Raw genomic sequence first — 25,924 nt, forward strand, 5'->3', positions numbered from 1 at the left:
AGATAATCGTTAGTCAATTCTAGTCACAGAAAGCAATTAGTAGACTTACTATGTCATAACCTTTATTTTTGTGAGTTTCACACAATCTGGAGCTGATCCCTGGGTAAATGCCATTCTGATTACATTAAGGTTAAATTTCAAACAGACAGTAAAGGGCAAAGCAAGAGCTGAAAGTAATTACAGAGAAGAGAGCACACCTGCTCTACCAGAGTGTCCATCTTGCTGCTGCTGCTGAAATGGATTAGTTCTTTCTCAGAATTGGCTGAGCAGCTTGAACGTTAGGATGTTATTAAATGACAAGATGAGTCCATTTTGGAATGAAGTCTAAAAATCAAGGTGCCCAAAATAAATCACGCCAATAACAAAGTACATTTCTCCACTTCTCTGGAATCAGCTACAGTCCTCTTGCTGAGAACACAAAACACTGACCTTTATCCTAACCAAAAACTCCTAATCTAAGTAACTGGGATATTGGAAAAATGATATATGGTTCGTTATACTTAGAACAGTAACCACATTCACCTTCAGTAGTAAGTTGTGATTTTAAGACAATTTACGAAGTCCTTCAAGCCTTTGGAGAAACATTGAGTTAGTGTTATGGTTTAGGGGCTTTGTGTCTACATGATAATAGTAGGCAAATCTTTTAAGTGGCTTATCATTTGGAGTGGGCTCAGGGACTTCCTCATAGGATGCTAAAATGACTTTTCCTATAAATTGAGTGTTCCAAGTTTTATTTTTGTGTTTTGTAGATGATGTAGAAATCTAATTATGGTAGTGTAGCACATGATTCTGTTGGAGACACCACCTAATGAGTTTATGATAATCCACTATAATCCTAGAAGACCCATATTTCTGTCCAAATAGGACATGGAATTTTTTAATGTGCATCTTTAAGTGCCTGCCTGACTCCTGGGGATAATACACTATCCACTTAGTGCTTCATTGTCTCCCTTCCACAGATGCCGCTGAAGTGAACATATTAAAGATATTGCCTACCAATCATATAAATTGGGTAGTTCTTTTGCAATGAAAGAAATAATTTATATCTATTGCCATTTAAATAGTTCCTACATTATGCCTTTTGAAGCTCTTCTGCTTGTGATAATGGCTTATATGAAAATAATAAAGTCTTTGGGAATGTCACTTCTGGGCAACTCTGTTTGTAATAACATGAGATTCCCTTAGATAGGTATACATTGCTACTTGCCTAAGGCAACCCTTTTATGACCCTACCTGAGACAAGGCTATCTGAAGCTCAGACCCTTGGAACCAAAGTCCATTGCTATCTTTTCTTTATTTCTTTCTTTTTCTTTCTTTTCTTTCTTTCTTTCTTTCTTTCTTTCTTTCTTTCTTTCTTTCTTTCTTTCTTTCTTCTTTCTTTCTTTTTCTTCCTTCTTTCCTTCCTTCCTTTTTTTTTTTTTTTTAAGATTTATGTTTTTATTTGAGAGAGTGCATGCATGAGCAGGTGGGGAGAGGGGCAGAGGGAGATGGAGAAAGAAACTTAATCAGACTCCCCGCTGAGCATGGAGCCTGGCACAGGGCTCAATTTCATGACCCTGAGATCATGACCTGAGCCGAACCAAGACTTGGCCACTTAACCAACTGCTCTACCCAGGTGCGCCCATTACCTAGTTTTTCTTATCTGGCCACATCCTTCCCTATTACAGCCCCACAGATGCTCTATACATATATATTTATTTTTTTGCAGGTGAGAGAATCTCTGGGTACACATGAGATACACTTAAGCTAGCCCTGTAGTCTCATTCCCAGTCCTACAATGGTGGCACAAATTTAAAGTGGCATTAATCTCATTAATTAGTGGCATTAATTGACACTTTCTGTTATCCTGTCCTCACTATGGTTTTAGGGATCACTATTGGTTTTTGACCATCCCTACCCCTCCTTAATTTTGTCACTAGGCATAGACTGGGCTCTTAGCTGCTTTAGACTTCCTCAGAAAGGCAAGGACAGTTTCTAGTCAGGTCTCTGAAATATTCTGCTTGGTTACAGGTTCAATTCCTCTCCTGGAAATTCTTTCACCTTCTCCAGGACTTTGCCTAGAGAATAGTAGCTACAATTGCAGTCACCACCTGATTGGATTTATGATATTTCACCATCAATGTGAAAAACTCATTCATACATTCAGTTAGGTGAGTTAATGGCACTGTGTTAGGAATCACCATCCATGCACCTTGCAAGTGAATAGTCACTGAAGTTGTCCTGGGAATAGGGTAACATTTAGTTGGCTCTCCTGTTAGGGAAGGGAGTTACAACTGGGCTCGGTGAATGAGCGACTGATGAGCGACTCTGATGAGCAACTAGTAACATTGGATCATTAGGTGTTTGAGTGTCAGTTCAGGACCAATGCTCAAGAACCCTCAAAAATATTAGTATGTCCCCTTTCCCCTATACATAGTCCCTTGGTAAATGGATGCAAGTTCTTTTGGGAAGCCTAGAAAGAGGATCTACTGTATAAACATGTGGCAGTGTCTTTGGTTCCTTCCTCAAGGGAACCTGGCTCCAGTGTGAGAATTCAGTGAAAGGCTGGAAAAACTGGGGCCTTAATCTCAGCTCTGTTTACCGTACCTTGAATTTTTGGTGTCTACAAAATGAGTAATATTTTAGAAGGCTGCCCATCAATTTCAATCCTAGACACCATGATCAGTTGTAGTCACTAGTCACTAGTCACTAGTCACAGATCCCCGATTATTGCCCCAGTCCTGCTGCCCCTCTCTGGCTGTCAAGTAGCATCTGCACTATAAGATCCCATCATCCACACTGATATTAGGGAACTCCTCTCAGTGACAATCTCTCCCTTTGTCATAGCCAGTTGTCAGAAGACAGCCAGTGCAGAGCTTTACCAAATATCCTGTGCTCCCAGAGATGTATTCCTTAATGCCTTGGAGAAGGAAGTATCCTTTGGGCTGTCCTAGGTGACATAGTTAGAAATAGATAAGTGTTTCCTGAGATTAAGAATTCCTCATATCAGTGAGATCATATGATACTTGTCTTTCTCTGATTGACTTATTTCGCTCAGCATAATACCCTCTAGTTCCATCCACGTCGTTGCAAATGGCAAGATTTCATTTTTTTGATGGCTGCATAATATTCCACTGTTAATCTCAGGGAACAAACTGAGGGTTGCTGGAGTTGTGGGGGTGGGAGGGATGGGGTGGCTGAGTGATAGACATTGGGTGAGCTATGGTGAGTGCTGTGAATTGTGTAAGACTGATGAATCACAGACCTCTACCTCTGAAACAAATAATACATTATATGTTAAAAAAAAAGACGATAGTAGGAAGGGAAAAATGAAGGGGGCAAAATCGGAGGGGGAGACAAACCATGAGAGACTATGGACTCTGAGAAACAAACTGAGGGTTCTAGAGGGGAGGGGGGTGGGGGGATGGGTTAGCCTGGTGATGGGTATTAAAGATGGGTATAAAAGTGTTCCTAGTTCTGGTAAATGTGCTATGAACAGAAGTGTTAGAGGAAGTCACTTGAGAGGACGTGACCTCTGGTTGGCCCATTAAAGAGGGCACGTATTGAATGGAGCACTGGGTGTTATATGCAAACAATGAATCATGGAACACTACATCAAAAACTAATGATGTAATGTATGGTGACTAACAAAACATAATAAAATAAAGTTTAAAAATAAATGAATAAATAAAATCTTTAAAAAGAAAAGAAAAGAAATAGATAAGTGTTCTCCATGATAAATCTCTAACCTGTTCATTGCTTCCCAATTTCATCAAGCTTCCAAATTTCTCTATAATTAGGATTTCTCAACCTTGGCATGACTGATATTTTGGATCAAATAATTCTTTGTTGTGAGGGCTGCCATGTGCATTGTAGGATGTTTATCAACATCCCTGGCCTCTACCCACTAGATGCCAGTAGCTCCTCCCTTCCATTTATGACAGTCAGAATTGTCTCCAGACATTGACAAATGTCCTATGGGAAGGAGCCAGGGGAGCAAAATTTTCCCTGGTTGAGAAATACTGCTCTATATTATTGAAGAAAATTATGGTTGAATCCAGGTATCAGACAAAGAAAAAACCATTACAGCAAATTGTTAAAAATATCTGGCTGTTTCAGTTAACATATTGAATCCACATTTTTTAGTAAATGTATGTATATCAATAAATTTGACTTAGTACAATACCATATTTGTTCTTGCCTGGTCTACTACCTTTAGAGTTCATTCCTATCATGCTCCCTATATTTTTCCTGATATAGTTTGGTAGAATCTTTCAATTATTTCCACGTATAACCTGTTTCTCCTTGATTGAGACTTGTGATGAAGGCTTTGGAGTTTGTTGGTATCTGACTCTAGTTATGGAATCCAGAGTCAATCTGGAAGGCTGTAGGTAGGTCCTGAGAAACACCATCACCCCCTTGCAAGGAAACTGCTTCTGGTGTTGTGGAAGAGATATTTTCTTCTCACCGAATAACTCCATGCTCCACCACACTTTTTAGTCTCCTTGCAATGATGGTGTTCCTAGTTCTGGTAAATGTGCTATGAACAGAAGTGTTAGAGGAAGTCACTTGAGAGGACGTGACCTCTGGTTGGCCCATGAGCTGAACCTGGGCAATCAGATGCTCCTCATCCCCTCCCCTGTCCTTGGAATGCACCCTCTGCCTACTGTTCCACAGTGGGAGCTGCCCAATGACACAGCCTTGAGATAGTAAGGTGTTGTTCGGACCATCTGGACAGTATATGGACAGTTAAAGCCTCTATATAAACTTTTTTCCCCCCGTTTATTTATTTATTTATTTGATGTAGTGTTCCATGATTCATTGTTTGCGTATAACACCCAGTGTTCCATTCAATATGTGCCCTCCTTAATACCCATCACCAGGCTAAACCCTCCCCCCACCCCCCTCCCCTCTAGAACCCTCAGTTTGTTTCTCAGAGTCCATAGTCTCTCATGGTAAACTTTTAAGATTCTGGCAGGTGAGTGGGGAGATCTACTCATCTTGTGGCCACCCAGGACAAGCCTCATGAGTAAGTTCCCTGGCTTATTAAACCTGCCACCTACCAATCTGGAGTGGTCTCCTCTTCCTTTGGCCTCTCCCTGCCCTCCTTGTAAGGAGCTGGTTTTAGATTTTTGATTTCCTGAGGTTGTGAACTAACAAAGAGGAATCTGTGATACTTTTAGGCTGAGGTGTTTGAGAGCTGGTTTGGGATTCTCCCTTTGCCTCTTCCCCACCAATGGCTACCATGTACTCCACCAGTCCAGCTGCTAGGTGATTGAACTTCAGCCAATCTGGGGCCATAAGCATCTATGTGGAACAAAGTCCCTGCTTATCTTCACCGGACGAGTAACATGAAAGAGAAACATACTCTTGTTACGTTAAGTCACTGACGTCTTATGGTTATTGTTACTTTGTCATAGCCCATCCTATCCTTATTAATCAAGTGAGGCCTTTAGAGAGTTTTCAGTTATGGGGATGGCAAACCCATAAGATAGGGGAGAGAGCCAGGTTCTGCTGACAAACGAGGTTTAGTAGGTATTTTTTTCCTGGAAACTACAGCTGATAATTTAACTAAGTACTTTGCCACTTGCATGCCATGAACGATCAATATTCATATTTCTGCTGGCACTGAAGTCATCATTGCCTTCAAATCTAACTAGGTTAGATAAACAGTCCTAGGTGCCTAAATTTGATGGTCTACTTCCCGGAATCCCTTCTAATACCAAATACTTTTGGTCAGGAGAAGCAACCTTCATTTGAGGAATCTTGCTGGCAAAGAATTCTGGGAGAAGAAATGGTTTCCAGACGTCTGAAATTTTCTAGATCAGAGATGGAATTGACTTGCCAGAAGAAATCCAGCCTTTGCCAAGTATTTCCCTGTGAATTCTGTTCTAAGCTTGTTGTGAATACCTATTGTTTACTTTTCTGCACCTATTTGATGTGTGAATCACTGTTAAAATCTTATTGACTAGGAGAAAGTTTTAGATATTAAATGCTTGCTGTACATGATAAAAATGATTGACATGGAGGATGTCTTATGCTTAGGATTGTTGCCATCTTATGGTAGGTCCTTCTCAAGGATAATGGACTTGCCTATCTGACTCCAAGTTTACAGTGTATTGAACAGTGCCTGGAATATAATGTGTTCACTAAAATTTATTGAATGACTGACTAAATAAATGTGCACTTCAGCATCTTATAAACATGTATTGAGAGACCACTATAGGCCAGCTCTGGGCTACAGTTCAAGGAATAAAGATGACCCTAAGGAATTACAGAAAGAAAGTAGGGGGAAAAGTTATAAACACAAATTTTGAATGCATTGTGAACAGGGAGCTATCAGAACACAGAAGCAGCCCAAACAATATCCTATCAGAGTCTTGAAATACTGGCAGGAAGTTTTTGGGTAAGGTGGGGTGGGAAAAGAGGATATTGCTCTAGGAAGAGGAAATAACATAATGTCCTAGAGAAACTACATGCAGTTCAGAATTTTTGGAGAATAATGTTGGAAGGTGAAAAGAGCAAAGAGCCAGGCTGAAGATACAAGCAGAAGCTATTCTCACGATTGGAGCTCAATGCACTGGTCCGTGTTTCCCAACTGTATTTAACTCTCTGACCCTCTTCCCTACCACCATAATAAAATCCAACCTAGAATGCCAATTATATAAACCCAATAAAAATAAAATGTTACTAGTGTACTTTAAATGTTTGACATTTATATAATACAAAGGACAGTGAGAATAATGTGTGTTTTTATGAAACAGAAACTTTGATACAAGGAATTGTATATAAGATATTTGCTTGTGCATTTTTAGTAGTTTAAAATATTTTAAATTTATGTACGTTTTCATGTGTGTACTCAGATCAAGTGGTGGAAAAATTTACTTCTACCAAATAATAGGGGTTTGAAAAATTCTACTCTACATGACTATTTTTTTCTTCTTCTTTTTTTTCAAAAATTTTATTATGTTATGTTAATCACCATACATTACATCATTAGTTTTTGATGTAGTGTTCCATGATTCATTGTTTGCGTATAACACCCAGTGCTCCATTCAGTACGTGCCCTCTTTAATACCCATCACCAGGCTAACCCATCCTCCTACCCCCCTCCCCTCTAAAACCCCCAGTTTGTTTCTCAGAGTCACAGTCTCTCATGGTTCGTCTCCCCCTGTTCTGCCTTAAATCTCCCCCTCCACACTGCCACTAGACTTCTCTCCCAGTCAGCTTACACTTAGAGAGAAGAAGTCTAGTGGCAGCGTGGAGGGGAGATTTAAGGCAGAACACAGAGGAGACTGTGGTGGGGGGACCTGACACTCACTGGATGCCCATGAGTGCCCCTCGCTTCCTGTCCTCCTTTTCATTTAGGTTAGGACCATGTGACCATGACCAGTTTTGGTCAACTTTGTCACTTCCAGGCTGAATCAGAGAAAAATGAGTGTGGCTTCTCTATCCTGTCTCTTCCTTTTCTGCAAGGTAGTCGTGGGTACCACTGTTGAGAGGATGTTCTCCCTCAAGTTAGAAACAGCCTGAATTGTTGTCATGACACAGAGGACAGCAACAATAGAGAATTAACTCTCTCCCACTGGCCCTTGTGTGTGAGAGAAATAAACCTGTACTCTGTTATGCCAAGGAGATTTCAGACTTCGTTTCTCACCCAGCATAGCCTAGAGCCAACTGACTCGTAAGATAATGAGGGATGCAAAGCAGGGATGAAAAAGAGAGGGAAAATTGGAAAAAAATTATTATCAAATTGGCAGCAATTTGTAATAGATTTAATTGAGGGATTAGGGAGAGGGAGGCATATAAATGGCTGTAGATGTTAGGCTTGAGCAAGTATGCATGGGCATATAATCAAAATACAGAAATAGAATATGGTATTAAATGAGATTGTATTTATATTTCATTTGTGAAAGTACTTTTCTCAGTTCCAGCTGCAGAACAGAAAAAAAAACTCAATAGATAATTTTTTTCTTCTATTCTTACAATTCACATCATTTTATGTACCGTAAAGACATTTAGCAAAGGGCTAATTTTCTTAAATCTTTTATAAATTCTTATTATAAAACTAATAATTGTTCTGCCTTGAAAATTGGAACATAATGAAAACAGGGAAAAAGTCATTTGTAATACCAACCCTGTCTATCAAGTTTCTGTACCTACAAACGAGCTCAACAATCTCACCCACCCAGCCCTTAAGGCCACTCGTTGCAGTATTTGCAGCAAGCATCCTGAACCCTCCTTGCTTGTTTCTGATTTGTTTCCTCTTATTCTGTTTCACAAAACCAGGAACTGAAGAGTGGGCCAGTATGAATGGAGATCAGAAAGGGCTGGGTGGTGAGGCCCCTTGGGCTAATCCTTGCTCATTGCCAGTGGAGGGTTCGGACAAGCCAGGTATCACCCTGTTAGCAGGTTGACTTATTTTCCTATGCCTTTTTTTTTGTTTTTCATATGCCTGAGATCATATTATGTATTCAATTTTGAAACTCACTTTTACTAAATTTCTCAACCTACGTACTTTCCATTGCTACTGCCTTTTTACTTAATACACTTTATTTATGGCTCTATCCCATTTTATCTTGTGAGTGTATAATAATTTGCCTTGCCTTTCCTGTACTTTTAAACTTTTAGGGTTTTTTTTCCCTTTGCTGTTTTTGTTTTAGTTTTTTGGTTTTTTACTACTCTTAGTCATGAGGTAATGGACAACTTTGTGTCTAAGGTTTTGTTGTAATTAAGACAATTTTGCGGGGAGAGGCACCTGGATGGCTCAGTTGGTTAGGCGCCCTACTCTTGGTTTTGGCTCAGGTCATGATCTCAGGGTTGTGTGACTGAGCCCTGAGATGGGGCTCTGCACTCAGCGTGGAGTCTGCTTGAATTCTCTCTTCCTCCTCCCTCTGTCCCTCCCCCCACTCACGCATGTGCTCTCTCTCTCTCTCTCAAATAAATAAATAAATCAAACCTTAAAAAAAAAAAAGAAGACTATTTTTTGGGGAGAAATGTCAGGAGTGGAATTCCTGGATCAAGGGATAAGGCTGCTGCGTAAATATTGCCAGTTCTTTCTGAAAGTGATCTGATAATTTATATTGACTAGATTCCCCTCTTTTTTTTTTTTTTTAAAGATTTTATTTATTTATCTGACAGAGAGACAGCGAGAGAAGGAACACAAGCAGGGGGGTGGGGGAGGGAGAAGCAGGCTTCCCGCGGAGCAGGGAGCCCGATGTGGGGCTCGATCCCAGGACCCTGGGATCATGACCTGAGCCGAAGGCAGCCGCTTAATGACTGAGCCACCCAGGCGCCCTAGATTCCCCTCTTCATACTACAAGGATTTCATTAAAAAGCAAAAATAAACATTACATACCATACTCTGCTAAAGCACAAGTCATGCCATGTTGCTGGTACTAAAAGACATTTCACTATTCTGGTGTGAAGTCCTCTGCCACTGGGGCTGTCTCATTTCCCATCAGTCTTCTTGATGGTAGATTGCACATGGTAAGTAATAACACCAGTGGTAAGAAGCTTATTTCATGGCAGGTCAAAGCCAACCTACTCCCCGTGTGATGCCCTTTCCAGTGGGCCTCTGTCCGTGTAATTCTTTCTCACTTATCTTCAACCAACTAGGGATTTATATTAGATTTTTGAAAATAATTTTGTCTTTAGAAGCAGATGATAATTTCAAATGTTTTAAGATAAAGTAGCATCGTCAAATTTTAATTACTTTGTCATTCATTCATTTGTTGCAACCACACATAGAGGAAGGGACTCAATCATAAAAATGTTTTGAGATTTTTATTAAGGAAATGATCACATTGCTTAATGTTTCAATCACATATATGGTCCTACAATACCTGGTTGAATCCCATTTTATATTAATCCATACATTAGTTTCTGATAGAGATATGATATGCAACTAAGACTTTTTTAAATGAAGGTAAGGAAGGATTCATTTTTTCTGTTTTGCAGGTAGTAATGGGGACAATTGGTAAAATATAAATAAGGTCTGAAGATTTGATAATAGTAATTGATTAATATTCTGTTAATATCCTGATTTTAGTAATTATAGTGGTTATTTAAGGAGTAAAGGGATATCATGGTTGTAACTTACTCGTATTTGGTTCAGAAAAACACTAATTTGTACAAATATGCATATATATGTGTGTGTGTGTATACATACGTACATATACACAGGGAGAGATGAAGCACATATGGTAAAAGGTTAACAGTTAGGGAATCTGGGTGCAGGATATACAAGAATTTTTGTACTCTTCTTGCAAATTTTCTAAAATTATTTAAAAAAAATAGAAAAAAAAGAAAATAATGATCAGAAAAAAACCTCTCCCACATTAAAGTTTTCCTCTACCTACCATTTGTACAATTTTAATACTAGCATTTATTTAATAATCTTAGTAGAAATGATATATGATAGTCCTCAATAAGGATTTTTATTTATAAGTAATGTGGTATCATGATTATGGGAGCATCACTAGAAACATTTAAATGGGATATGACAAGGCTAAAGCTTAAATTAATTGTCCCTTCATTTAGAATCAGTGCTCTGCAAAATAATTATGCATTCAAAATCATTTTAATGCAGACTTGTAGTGAATATTACCACAAATCTGCATTAAAATCATTGTTCAATTCAATGTAATGCTTATTCAGTGAAAACCTGAAGATCTCAAGATGTGAATTTTCTTATTGACTTGCACATTCAGTGTCGGACACATATATTAATAGTCAGGGTTTATGTTGGGTTCATTGACTTTTGTTAAGCACTTCCAATTTGCTAAGTGCTACATACATGATAGGAGACACTGTTTATTTTCAAGATGCTTTCCAAAGACTGAATAATAAAGACAGCTTGAGCAAGGCTGGCCCTGTGCCAGGCTTTAATAAGGCTACCACCCGTCTCCTCCTTCTTCCAGATGGGGAGGAGGCGGCGGGTGGGCACGTGCTGCTTGGGGATGTAGGAAGAGAGGGCAGGTGAGCCCGCATGCACCTCCTCCCTGTAAGCAGCTTCCTCAGCTGTCATCTTTCCTCCTGGAAAGTCATTTATTTGGGGCTGTGCAGTCATTTAGAGGACACTCCTCTGTGGCTCACCTCGGGATGACTTTGCAAAAGCAAGGAACTCTGGAAGTGATGCAGGCTGAGTTTGGCCTCTGCCAGAGCCGTGGGGCAGATGGCAACTATGAGAGGCAAGAGGCGTGGCTGTGCTCAGTCTGGCTGGCAACCCTGGACAGCAAGGAGATGCTCAGACAGCAGAGGAATTCCCATCTCTCTCTCCTGGCCATCTGAATCTAGCCTGACGCTTACTGACTCCAAAGTTTTCCCTGAATCATCTCAATTCATAGCTTCTCCTCCTTTCATTGACTCCCAAGGGTTTCGCTGGGGGCTTTATCCCACTTTCTAAGGCTTGCCTTGACCTGTATCCACGACTTTGTTGCCTTGCTCGAAGGGTGTTTGCCTCAGTGCTCAATCAGGTAATAAAAATCTCCTTTCTTCAGAGACCAGGGGCAAGAGTTCAGTGGTTCAGGGCTCAACTCCAGATTCTTTCTTCTACTCCAGCTCTAAGACCTTGGGCAAGTATTTTAAGCTCTTTTAGCCTGAGCTTCCATGTCTGTAAAATAAAAATAAGGAGTTTTTATTACAACGGTTACTTCTACCTATACCTCTCTTCTTCAGGACCTTGCGCTTGGGATTCTGGATCAGAGAGAAGTAAACTAAGTGGGCTAAGTAAACAATTGGGAGATTTCACTAACCTTATTATATGTCTCAGAAGGTAGGCGATAGGTAGTGACAGGGACAGGCTCCCACAAAGAAGAAAACTTTCAGAAGCACTGTGTAGATACAGAACAAAGCCTTTCACTAAGCCATCCTCCTCCACTCTTTGCCAGTCTGTAATAATAGGCACCCTGTAAATAACTGTAGCCAAATGGAAAGTTACTCCTCCAGAGTTTCTGGAGTGAAGTTCAACTTTGTGCTTTAGGACAGATGGGTCTACTGTTACCTCAATTTTATGTATCAGTCTCACCAGGGGCCATGGCTCTGAGTTCCACCAGATGGCCACAATATACTACAGGCAGGAATGACTCAGGAAGTAAGATAATTAGGACAATAAAAAGGACAAGAGGAAAGGAAGCATGTGGCTTTTTGAGGCTATTCTACCTTGAAATCCAGGGCCACACAGGTTGAGTATTGCACAACCTTCTTTGGTGCCCCTGAGAATATTGCCAGATCCATAATTTGGACACAAAGGAATGTTTCAGAATTTTTTTTTTTTCCTTCTGTTGGTCAGGTTTGTTCCAAATTCATTTGAATATCAAAAATTTTGTGATTCTTATTATGACTTAGTAGTCACAGGAGTCTGAATCTTTATATCGTTAAACTCTTTAACCTCCACTTATAAAAGTTAAGTGACAAAAACTACAGCACCTGTGTTCAGAAAATGTTTGTTGTTATTGTTATTACAAATGTCATATGCATCACTGAATCCTGCCACACGTGAAATGTGGCTCCTCCCACTGCTGGATGAACCTAGTCAAGGTACTCTAGCACCCTTCCTTACACAGTTACCAATAAATTGAATCTGCATATCTAAGCTACTTAACGTTTCCCACAAACCAAACATGTGCCAGCCCCAATGATCAAGGGCTAGCTTACCAACCTCGGGCTACATCTGGTAGAACCATGTGATGATTCTATACCTTGAGTGCTTTCATTAAAGCCAGCATACTCTGATTTCTCCTTTCTGTTTCCCTTCTGTTGATCTTTACAAAGAAGTGGAGTGGCGGGTATGGGCACTTTCTCAGTTTTTCAGCTTAATTAGAATCAAGGATCTTTGCTAGAAGGGAGAAGGCAAGTCGAGGCAAACTGTGTGAGCAAGTAATTTTTGAGTACAAATTTCCACATTCCAGTATGCTTGACTCCACTGTAGTTTAAAGTCATTTTCTCCCATGCCAAATTAAACTTTATAAATTCTGTTCATCCTTAGAAGGTAGGAATCTGAGCCTGTAGGAGCCAGCGGAGGGTTCCAGAAGTATCTATCACATAAGGTCTGGGGATCGTAGGAGCCAGGTGTTTACATGAGCAGATTTGAAGAAGCGTCCGTAGGAACTACTGACAAAACAGCTTACTCTTCTCATCCCCCTCTTGTCTACTGACTAGTCTGGTAAATACTACTGCACCATTTGGGGGTTGACCAGGACAGGTGTTGGACAGTAGTCCTCTATGTCCTTGCAGGTGGGTGACTGTTCCACAGGTCTGAGTATCGTTACCTGACTTTCAGATAGGTCTTTAGCCAACCTCACTGCTTAGATTGTGTAGCTGGAGGCATAACTTCGAAGCATTTTCCTCTTTGCAGTTTTCTCAACCTTGCTGAGGCTTTAACATCAAAATGCAAGGCATAGAAAATCAAACAGAGCGGGATTTACATGTTCTGGAACAAGACTGTTGCTCCTGTTTTATTTTCTTCACTCAAAGGGCTTTGATGAGGGATGTTTTGATGACTGTTTCTCTGAACAGTTGGAACATCCATATAAATGATTGTTCTACAGCTTTAAAGAAAATTCTGTCATACCAGCTCGCAAGTTCCTTTTCCCCAGCTCTAATTACATAAATTGTTATATAAACAGATGTCTGTTACACTAAAGTCTACTTCACTTGGGAACTCAAATTTTTCTGAGTTCATATGCCAGTGGGCTAAAAGAAGCATCTTTTGATGTTACCAAGGAACATTTTATGCCGTCAGGATGTGAGCAGAAAGGCAGTCATCAATCAGGCTCCTTTGCCTTCACGCTCCAAGGAACAGAGAGAAAAGACCCAGAAGAGAGAGCACACTACAAGTCTCGGCTTGATCCCTAATGGAACTCTTTATCTTGGTTAAATTAATTCCTTTTCCCAAAGTACACACTTTTGTCAGTGTCTCCTCTACAACCATGATAAAGACAGTAATATATAAAAGACTTTCCTCTGCAGAGTTTTATTGATATTCATAAGAAAGTCATGAAATAGGTAAAGGAGAAACTGTGGTCTTCCATTAGGCAAAGACTCATATCTCAAAGCCAAAGTGCTAATACCAATTCATTCATTCATTCACTCATTCATTCATTCGTGCATGCATGAAACAAATATTTCTGATTGTTTACTATGCACCAGTCACTGTTTGTGCTTCTACAGAATGATGACCAAAAAACAGACCTGAGCATTGCCCTCAAAAAACTTATAGTCTAGTTGAGGAGACAGACATTAATCAATTAATAATAAAAGTTGATAGGGGCACCTGGGTGGTTCAGTCAATTAAGCATCTGACTCTTGATTTTGGTTCAGGTCATGATCTCGGGGTCATGAGATTGAGCCCTACATCGGGCTCCATGCTGAGCGTGGAGCCTGCTTAGGATTCTCTCTCTTCCTTTCACTCTGCCCCTCCTCCCTACTCTCTGTAAAAAAACAACAACAATAAAAGTTGATAATTATAAGCTATGGTAAGCTTATGATTTGAAAGTATAGGAATTATAAGAGTATATGGGAAAAGTACTGAAAAGGATCCCTTCATGAAATGCATTTTGGGTTGAGTATGAATAATGTATAGGGTTTGCCTAGGGCAGAGCTGGTCAAGGGAGCACATGAGGTAGGGGAAAAACATATTATGCTTTGTGATCCTGAAAAAGACCAACTTGGCAGGAACTTCACCAGGGAGGAGGCAGGGGGTGAGATAGGAAAGGGGTCAGAGGCAAGGCGTCAGATTGAGAATAGCCTTGCATGTCATCTTCAGGTGTTTTCCTCATTCTAAGAGCAACGTGACAACAGTATATATATATTTTTTCAAAAAGATGCATAACCAGACCTGTACTTTTAAAAATAAGTCTGGCTATAGTGTAACTAATCAACAGGAGGCATCAGAAGTGGATGGGAATTACCAGCAGGCATCCTGCAGTCAGTTGCCTATGGAAAGGAAGACTGGAGTTTCAACCAGGTCTGGGTAGAGAGAAGTTTACGGAATTTTATGGATGTTTAGAAGATAAAGATTAGAGGCGAGTATCCTTGGCATCTCCCACCTCGAGAACCTGGATAGAGTCCTCTTTGGGGATAGTCTCCACCCCCAACCTGCTGGAGCTGACTGTCTTCAGCTTTATCTCTGGGGTAACCTCTCAGTAATCTCTCTTTGGAGCCCCAAACACTGGCTGCAGTTGTTGCCTTGGTCCACATATTAATAGACACTTAAAAACTCTGAGCCCACCTGAGACTCACAAGCAGGACATTTCTTGGCTTCTATCTCCAAATCTGTCAATTTTTCTGTACCTGGTACCCCCCTCCCCCAGCCCTCCCTACCACCTTGCCTGTAATCTCAGGAGCAGAAACATCCCTTTAATTCCTTAAGTTTGACCTGGGCTTCTGTGCCCTGGACCTCTTCCCCATCCTCTGCTTCAGGACCAACACTTCACGCCTTTTCTTCCACCGACTTTTGTACGCACTTTTACCTCTGCCTGCCTCCTTCTCAGCGGTCTGTAATTGACTCACTTCTCTTTCTGAAATGTCCCCTGGCTGCCGCCCTGTGCCGCCGCGCCAGCCAGTCAAGGCCAAGGGACCACACTTTCTGTGTCCACTCTCTTCCGCCCCCCCCAAGTCATTCCCACTCAGTTTTCCACCACCTCACTAACGATCACCTGGATCCCAGATCTGCTCTGTAATCATCAGAACATGTTTTTGAATAATCCCTCACCATTTGATGTTATTAACTACCTCCTCCTTTCAAAACTCCTCTTTGGGTTTCCACCACACTACTCTGTGCTGCTTGCCTCTTTTCTCTCTGATCCTTCCTTCCTAGGCTTCTCCAATTTTCCTATTGTGAGTTCATTATTGGCCCAAGGTTACATCCCAGGGTATTCCCTTTCCCCTGCTGTGACATGTGCTGTTCCGTTGGTTTTGACTATCACACATATGTTAGTACCCACAAAAGGAAATTTCTAGCCTATGCCTCAATCCTCAATGCTAGTGTTTTCTTTGTAATGTGACTCACACACCTATACGTGAACACCAAAAAACCCCAAAACCAAACAAACCAAAAACAAACCCCCAAAACTCTTATGCCATATATTTAAGATATTAATGATAAGAAATGAACTGTCTTATCCTTTTCACTGGATATATTCAAGCCGAGTATAGACAACCATGTCTTGGGGATATTGTAGAGAAAATCCAAACATTGTAAAGGGGGGTGGGGGTGGGCTTAAATGAAACCTTCTTTAAGGACTCATGCAACCTGGGATTTAATGATTCAAATGACATTCACATGGACATGGTGAATGCGATACATTTGGCATTCACATATTTAGTTTTATTAATCCTCTGAACATTCCTGTTATTTAAGTATTAGGTCTGTGTTTTTTGTGTGAACAGAAAGAAGACAATTTGTCTATAATCACATAGCAGAATATAGGTGGCAGAGCTGAGATTTGGAGATTTTATTCATCTCCTGAACCTTTCACATGATAACAGATGGTTCTTTGATGTGTAAGTATTATTTCTTCAAGAGGATTGTTATCTTTTAGAGAATGAGAAACATAGACATTTATTATATTAATCCCTTAGAATACCTCATTACTGTACTAGGTACAGAAGTAGATTTACATGAGGATTGAAGCTTGAAAAAGATTGGGATGAGCTCTTAGAAAAAATGTATAAAATTATGAAGATACCTTGTGTGGCTTTGGCAGGGGCCCATACATTTGGGGGTCCTGAAACTTCAAGCTCATTAGTCCAATTACATGAATTGCAGAACTTAGCACTTGTTACCTAAACACAATTATCTCTATCCTAAGTCATTACAGAAAATAGCAGAAAAGACTATTTGCTCTTTACAATTACTCTAACCATTTTTTTAGCTGTTTCTGATCAGTGAAGTGATACTTTGGATGGTTTCCAAAGGAATTAGCCTATTTGTCTAAAAGCTGAAGTCCTTCAGGAGTATGGGAAACTGGCGTTCAACACAGTAGATTGATTTGTTAATATTTGCATGCCATAGTAAGGCATATTCTTCTCATTAGAAAGTTATATTTATGAGTGTAACTTCTGAATGTTTCTTACCCATCTCAGACAGACTTAGAAACCCAAGCAGAACTGTTGTCCCTGTTCAGATAGTTTCTATGAGATAAGCCTCCAATGATCAGATGTGAGAGATACCTTGACAACAAACGAGAGGTGAGGGGTTTGATCACGGTGATGGCCGGAAGCATAAAAGATAAACTCGGTACAAAGCAAGGAAATTATTAAGAAGCGAGTGTTTTCAAGACCATTGAAATATGTGCTCAGGCACCCTTGTTTACCATGACAGCTTTTTCTTGACTAATATAGAACTGCTCGCTTTTCTCTGCAGCTCTGATCCAAAGTCACCCTGAAACGTAGCAACAAATTTTATGCCTGGATGATTCACTGCCTTTACAGTGTGAGGTCTTTTTAGTCATTACTATAGGTAAGAGGATGAATGAAATAATACCACCAGTTGTATTTCAGTCTTCAGGGAAATGGTGGATTGTTGGTTCTCTTGCTCCTTAAATTCCAACTTCAAAAACAGGAGGCTGAAAAACACCCTTACTTAACCCTCCATCTTGTTTTAAGAGGAAAGAAGACAAATCAGCTGTCTTTGTTCAAGAAAGGTGTAGAAACATTCTTCAGTGATAGCCAGCTGAAGATTGAGTGAGCTACTAGTGTTTATGGAGAGTCAGCTACACTGAGGGTTTGAACTTGAACTAACTAGACACATAACTTCTGTGTTACAGAAAGGGTTCAAACACTAGTGTGCGTTGGTGGTTTAGAGGTGAGCAGAGCTGCCTTCCAAATACCAGTGAGTAGGTTTAACTGGATTATCTTCAAAGCAACTTTCAACTCTATGAGATAGGTTTAAATGACTATTCCATGCTAAGAGACAAAGCTTTGATTTTAAAAAAGAATAGGAGAAAGAAACTTTGATGAGCTTTCGTTTTTCCATTTGCTCTTCTGACAGTTACCATTGTGCCAGTATTGTACCAACATATAGCAAATAAATTGATGAGGATTATGTTAGCTCAGAAGATGATAGATCCTTAGATGTGTGCCAAGACAAAACACAGTTTTATTTCGTATGGAGCTGTCCATGCATTGCCAAGTAACGTATTCAGACATTGCTTTTTACACTTGCGCTTGAAGTAATTCTTTAAACCACAGGAAAAAGAAGTAGGGATAGCCTATAATTTAGGACGTAAATAATGCAATGAGACAAAGAGTATGGATAGTGACAAATGAAGACAAGAAAGCTGACTATAGATATTAGTGCTGATCTAAAACAAAAAGATTCATAAAACAAAATGGGTACTTCTCGTATTTTCTGTCATCAGGCTTCAGTAAATTTCTGCTTTCAATAACTGCACAAAGCCTTTTCTTCAAGTTCATGTGAGGTTTCCATGCACTATGCTTACTAATGGGCCAGAGTTCCTTGTTTTGTCCAAGTAAAGATTATATAGAGTACTTTTTCCATTTTACACTATCAGCAATTACTTTGTTTAAGTAAATAGAAAAAAGTAAATAGAGGCTATCTTCTTTGGTACTGTGGACCAGATTAAACATATTACCTTTTAACAGCCTTTATTGTCACCTGCCTGCTTAAATGAAAAGTAGATCAGTAGATCAAGCAAAGTGAGTTCCATTTCAAAAATTGTTATATATTACAAGCATTAACAATAATCATTATATTCAACTTGAATAAGACTTTTTAAATTATGTTATGTTAGTCACCATACAGTACATCATTAATTTTTGATGTAGTGTTCCATGATTCATTGTTTGCATATAACACCCAGTGCCCCATGCAGTATGTGCCCTCCTTAATACCCATTTTAAATCTCATTGCAAACTGTTATATTTTTCCAACATGATTTCTTTTAAGCCCAAAAATTAACACTGGGAAAAATTGCTGAATGATATTCTGTCAACTAATGATATTATTTATTACTATTACCTAGCTAGTGCTACTTGAAATCACAGTGAATGTGAAGTTATCATTTGCAAATCCTGTAGTGCTCTGTTATCCAAGAGAAAAATGCAAATGTGCGCACATAAGACACAGGAACTCTGTCAGTGGGATGTTCATAGTCCCCCAAAGAGAAAGAAGATGAGAAACATGTTTATCAGTTCTTATAGTGCCTCTCCTCATAGGGAGTATAGATTTTTCTCTTGACTCAGGCATGAGATTGGCTACTGGGCATTTGTTTGATGGCCTCAGTGAATGCTCATGGTTTGGTCTGTATGTATTTATTCATCCAAATATGTTGCTTATGGTCTGATTACGTTACTCATGAAGAAACTAAAGCATCAGACTGATTTCAATTTAGAGACTATATACATACATTTTCTGTTAGAAAAGAATAATAGATCTTAATGTCTAATAATGACATCATGTATACTCTCTTCTCTGTGTCATAAATGATCCCCAAACATACCAGTTTAGGACAACAACAAGCAATTATCTTACAGTTTCTGTGTGTCATGAATTCAGGAGTGGCAGGGTTGGGCAGTTCTGGCTTAGGGGTCTGATGAGCTGTCATCACATCTTGGCTGGGGCAGCAGTCATCTGAAGGCTTGACTGGGGCTGGAGGATTTATTATTAAGGTGCTTCATCACAGTGAATGGTAACAATTTGGTTACTGAATGAATATCCCTGACGAGCAGAACCTAGCATTTGATAAGACCCTCAAGGGCAGCTACCTGGAATGCTTTTTCTGAAACAATACCCTGTTTTAACCTTGAATCAATGTTAGAAATATTAGAAATCAATAATTTTAGACGTTCTCTGAAGATTCTCCAACTTAAAAAAACAAACAAGTGAAAAAGTAACTTTTATCTGGATAAAATAGGCCTTTTAATTCATTTCTGATCTCCAAGTAAGAAGAAGTGATGGAAATCTTTTAGGGCATTCTGCACCACTACCCAAAGGATATAAAGGATCAGTGAACAAGAAGCAATCACACATAGCCAAAGTTGCTCTGAGGGCAAATGATTATGCTAGCTCTATCATCTATTGGGAAACTAAATCTCTGACAGTTACAAGACAGAAAAGCTAAAAATGGGACTTCTTCATTAGCCCACACAACTTTAAGGGGCTAGATTGGTCCCTGAACACAAATTCTTTTAACTTCTAATAGAAGTAAAAGTAAATTTTCTCTGGCCCATGCTCAGTATTAGGAACAAAAAAGGACATATGATTAGAAATATAGATATTTAAAACACAGTAAGTGAATATTATGGATGACTGAAGGCTGCCAATTTTGAAAATTTATGAAATGGAAAAATTCCATAAATAATAGAATCTATCCAGAACTGACTCAAGAAGGATGCCTAAATTGTCCTATAACCAGTGAGTTAATTGAATCAGTAGATAAAAATTTCCAACGAAGATAATACTAGGACTCAACAGTTTTGCAGGTGAGTATTACCTTAAATCTTAACATTATGATTGGTCTGTCTATGAGGTCAGTATAACCTCGATATCAAACTTGGCTCTTATGCTTCTGTTATTGCCACAAAAGAACCTTCACCTTAGCCTGCTAGTTCAGGGAGGATGAGAGACATGTGGGGGAGACCAGACTCCACCCCTAGCTTGGAGCCAAGTACACCTTGATCCTGCTTAGATCATTTTAACTATACCCTACCCACAGACACATGAATGAGTATAAATAATTATTGTTTTAAGGCATTGAATTTTGGAGTGGTTTGTTATGCAGCATTATTTTTTTCAAGTAGCTACCTTATTCACTGTAGAAGAAGCATTTAATAAAATTTGACCACTATTCATGTAAGACTATTAATAAGCTAGGAATCAAAGAGAAATTTTTGTAAAGTATATCTCCCATAAAACCATACTAGGTATTATGAAAATTTGGACATTCATAATCCCCATGCACTACAAATTTCATTTCTAAGAAATGCCCTAGAGAAACTCTTATACATATGCACCAAAAGGAATATGAAGTCATACTTGTAGCATTATTATTAATACTGCAGAAAACCAGAAACAACTCCAAATGTCTATAAAATGAAAATAAATTGCTGCATATTCATACAATAGAATACTAAACAGCAATACACATGAATAAACTATAATAATATGCAACAACACAGATAAATCTTACCCACATAATACTCAGAATGGCAAAATGTTCAGGTCGGCATTCATCATGAATTAATTTGTATAAATATAAAAAAATGGAGGCTCAAGTTGAATATGGCTTCATAGTAGTTATTTTGCTATTATGATTATAATTTGTATATCTGTTGCATATATCTATTTGTATCTATCAATATGATATAAAATATGATCACGTGAAAAAAATATAATTGAGGCTTATGTCAGAATGACAATATTATAATAATTTCAGTTGGTCAGTCAATAAAAATTTATTAGAGACACCATATTTTAGTCTTAGTGGCTTTTCTGAGGAACAATGTGCAAAGATAGAAGTGATTTGAAGTATTGCTGATTATGCACAGTGTTATATTTTGTGGTTATTTTTGCAGCTATAGAAATGCAAATGTCCCCTGAATAAAACAGGTGACAGGAAATTTGAAGCTTTGGAGTATTATGTCTTATTTATTTGTGAATGGCCATTATGCGGTCAGGATGAATATGATAGTATCTATTCTCAACACTACTATTCAAAATTTTATAAAGACTGAATATAAACGGGACACACATGCTCATATGTATGCATTAGTTAGGGAAGGATAAAACTGTCATTTGTACACAATGTAATCATCTACCTAGAACATCCAAGAGAATCAATCGAAAAAACTATTAAAATTAAGAAGGTACTTGTATACAAAATTCAGTACATAATAACTTTTCTGTATAGGGTAATAGCCAATTAGGACATATCATGGAAAAACATCCTAAATTACAATAGCAACAGAAACCAAAAAAACCCAGTGAAAGTTAAACCTGGTAAGAGGTCTAAAAGACCATTATAAAACACGATGTAACACTTTCTGAAGGATACATAAACCAACCTAAATAAATGCAGGGACATAACTTGTTCCTGGAAGAGAATACATAACATTTAAAAGGTGTCAGTTCTTCCCAGATTAATCTGTAAATTTAATGCAATCCCTTATAAAATCCTAAAAGAACTATTTATGGAGCTTGACAGATTTAGTTTAAAGTTCAATTGAAGATGAAAATATAATAACCAAGAATGTTTTGAAAAAGACCAAAGGGAGGTATTTGCTCATCCATGTTAAAAATACCTAGTGTAAAGCTATGGTAGCTAAACCTATGTAATTGTTTAGGATTGACAGCTTGATTACATAGAAAAGGGTAGTGCAAGAACAGATCCAGCTACCCAGGGAAATTTCATAAGTGACAAAGGCAATGTCATATGTTATCTTGGGAAATTAGTGGGGAAGGAATAGGTTGTTTAATAAAAAAGTCACGGGACAATTAGCTGACAACTTGAAAAAAAAACAATTAAGTTTTGCCTTATCTCACATCCTCACAAAATTGTTTGGAAATATATCAAGTAATTATACATAAATAACAAATATAAAATTATGTTGAGAAAATAAAGAGTATAGTCACTTGTAATTTAGGGTTTGAAAGAGTTTCCTGAGAAAGGCTCTAAATTTGGAAATCATAAAGAAGAAAGTTGTCACATTTGCCTACATAAACTACAAAGTTTAAAATGGCGAAAGTCACAATAATTACAAGACAATTAACAAATTTCTTTTCTAGAGAAGTAACTCCCATTTGCCCACAGATAGAAATACAAGGATTTGATAGCAAAGAAAGACTGGAATCAAGATCTGCATCCATCGGTCCTAGATTAGTTGACCCCTGGGATCTCTGCACCGTGACGTAATCACATAGTAGTACATATAATAACACGGAAAGATCTCCAGTACATGTTAGGAAATGGAAAAAGTGAATTGCTGATATTAAGTATAAAATTATGTCTTTTAGGCAAAAGATTGTTTACAAGTAAAATTATGTGCAGATATATATGTATGTAAAAGTGCATACATGTATATATGTATATCTTGCATAGAAAGTGATATGGAAGAATTTACAACCTGCAGTTAACCCTGGTGACCCATGAAAGGGGAATGAGATCCAGGTACATGGACAGAAAGTGACACTGGAATATCTGTTCATCCAGTGTAATACTTTTGTGCTTGAACTGTTTTTACAAAATATGTTTTCTTCTATAATTAAAAACAAACCAAAAAAGATATAAAGAAAGAGAACTGAAGACATAAGTAAAAGAATATGACATTTTAATATCTGTATAGAAATTTTGGTACTGAATCACCTATGGCTCAATTAATCATACTACTTACATTTGCCTACTTGGTTTGTATTTGAAGCAAAAGTAAGAATCTTTTTTACTAAGGTTAAAAATTCAACAAGTCATGGGGCACCTGGGTGGCTCAGTCGTTAAGCGTCTGCCTTCGGCTCAGGTCATGATCCCAGGGTCCTGGGATCGAGCCCCACATCAGGCACCCTGCTCCGCGGGAAGCCTGCTTCTCCCTCTCCCACTCCCCCTGCTTGTGCTCCCTCTCTGGCTGGCTTTCTCTCTGTCAAATAAATAAAATCTTTAAAAAAAAAAAAAAAAAATTCAACAAGTCATTAATGGTGGTAAATTGATGGGCCTAACAATTTCCTGCGCTGGATTTTAGGGAGATGGGTTAACATTGCATATAGGCTTATGGGGGAGTGAGTGAAGAATGGCCTTTTGACATACAAACTTACTGAGTTCTGGTTGTATTGATGTCATTCCCACCTCAATAAAAATTACAACAGACATCTGTGGGGTTAGAGCTGAGTTGAATACCAAGCTATATTTTAAGTTATGAGTAACATACATTGCTTTGAATTGGTTGTTAGAGGTAGGTGTGTGATAAAATATTCTATATAAAAATGCTTATAGATGAGTGCGCTAGTAATACCTAACCTTTTGAGAGTTGATGAAAGTTAGGATCTTCTCCTTGGAAAAAAATAAGTGTAAAGTTTTGTATACAGTGTCTCTTTAGTAAATTTCCCACTGGACTTCACGCAAAGAGGGCATAACATATTTGTCCCACTTCCCCTGACCCAACCACTTGCAATCCTACAAATACCCTTGGGTAATTTCAAGTACCACACAGTGTGGCACATTTTCCTTTCCTTCCTTTACTGAGTGTTCCTGGAAATATTAAAAATACAAGACAAGAACTCATGCACCATAGCTGTATATATTTTTTTAAGTTTTATTTATTTATTTGAGAGAGAGAGCGAGCGAGAGCACACAAGCTGGGGGTTGGGCAGTGGGAGAGGGAGAGGGAGAAAGAGAGAGTCTCAAGCAGACTCCCTGCTAAGCTTGGAGCCATGCAGGGCTTGATCTCATGATTCTGAGTCGAAACCAAAAGTTGGGCGCTCAACCGACTGAGCCACTCAGGCTCCCCATATATTATATTAAATAAAATAAATATGTATGAAATAATGAAACAACATAAATTTGTTTGTTGTTATTTTAATAATATGTATTAGGTACATATTAATACCAAGCACTCTTCTAAGAGAAAAGGGAAGTTAAGGAACTTGCCTATGGTCCCACAGCGGGTGGCGGAGCTGGGATTTGAACCCAGGCAGTCTGGCTCCCAGCCTATGCTTTTGAGTGCTATGATATATGGACTGTCAAGTGCCATCTTCTTTGTACACCCATATCCTGGCTTTGGGATGGGAGGTCTTTCATATGTAGGTTTGCTATGGCTGAGCTTCCATTTGTTCTTGAAGATTCTTCTTCAAGGGTCCCTCTGAAATGCCTGCCCCAATTCCTGAAGGACCTGATGTGCTTACTCGCAGCTAGAGCTCATAATCACCAAACTCAAACATTTTGCTGGGACTAAGAGAAACCAATTTACTTTTGCTTGCACTGTGTTCTCCGTTTTAGAGACCTTATTTATCTCTCCTTTTCTCTGCTCCAGAAAGTTAACTTCCAGTCTCCTCAGGAGACCTTTTGTCTTCAGACAATTAACAGACTCTTTTCCTTATGACACCTCACACAGCATATGGCATTCATTGGGTTTTCTCTTTATTGCTCTATCATTCCTGTAAATGTACCTATGAACGGAGCCTACTCCGGTGCAGAAGGAGAACAGGTCGTGTCTCTTCTCTGATCTGGACATCTTTATTTCATTCCCTGCTTTTCTCCGAGGCTGCTGGAACTTTGTTGTGCACAACTGTGGCGTTGCCTTTTAAAATTGCTCCCGGCATGTGAAAACCTCCCAGCTGCCTCCTATTCATATGCATTCTCCAATCCTGACTGTATTGATGGCAGTGCATTCAAAGCAAAGCAAAGCAAAGCCCATCACCCCCTTCAATGAAACCCAGATGACTAAATTTTCTACACAAAAACGGACTCACTGCTTATGATTTTTGCTCAACTTCTCAAATTAGGCAGGAGTATTTCTTTGGGATAGAAATATTTTCCAGTCTTCTAAGTAGACTTAGATCCCACTTTAAAAGAAAGAGGGTTGGGAACAGAAATGGGATTTAAAATGCACACTCAGGCTGGTGAATGAGGGGGATTGCTGAGAAAGGGAGGCATATGGCACTCAAAGTGTTTGATCCTTTTTGAAAAAGGCCACTGAATGAAGAATGAAAAACTGCTCATTACCAGTTTTATATTAGTATTTCATGTTGTTATACTCATGTTGGACATTTGATACACCAAATCTACACAAAGTTTAGAAGTATTCTTGAGAGAACATGTCTGGATTTGACTCTTAAAAGTTAAAGCTATAACTGATTTCATTGGTGACTTGTTAAAAAAAGAATAATGCTTCTGTTAGATGGATAGACATTTTAATTTTATTTTTTATTTTTATTTTTTAAAGATTTTATTGTCAACGTCTAGTGCGTTGGGGTCCCTGGGTAAGGGTCGCGAAA

At 38.8% G+C, this 25,924-nt stretch overlaps 1 protein-coding gene across 2 annotated transcripts in view; it reads left to right on the plus strand.

Annotated features, from left to right (window-relative positions):
• The window catches only part of EPM2A (EPM2A glucan phosphatase, laforin), a 241,657-nt gene that overhangs the window by 183,144 nt on the left and 32,589 nt on the right, over window positions 1-25,924 (plus strand). Inside the window, exon 6 of one of the 2 annotated variants that reach the window (XR_004299972.1) lies at window positions 5,720-6,780. The exons of the other annotated variant lie outside the window; for it this stretch is intronic. The gene's annotated coding sequence lies outside the window, so the exon portion shown is untranslated. Of the gene's footprint in view, window positions 1-5,719; window positions 6,781-25,924 lie in introns of those variants that run through there. 2 annotated transcript variants of the gene reach the window in all.

The sequence above is a fragment of the Phoca vitulina genome, unplaced genomic scaffold (genome assembly GCF_004348235.1).
Source record: "Phoca vitulina isolate PV1807 unplaced genomic scaffold, GSC_HSeal_1.0 scaffold9, whole genome shotgun sequence".
In the NCBI taxonomy this organism is placed as follows: domain Eukaryota; kingdom Metazoa; phylum Chordata; class Mammalia; order Carnivora; family Phocidae; genus Phoca; species Phoca vitulina.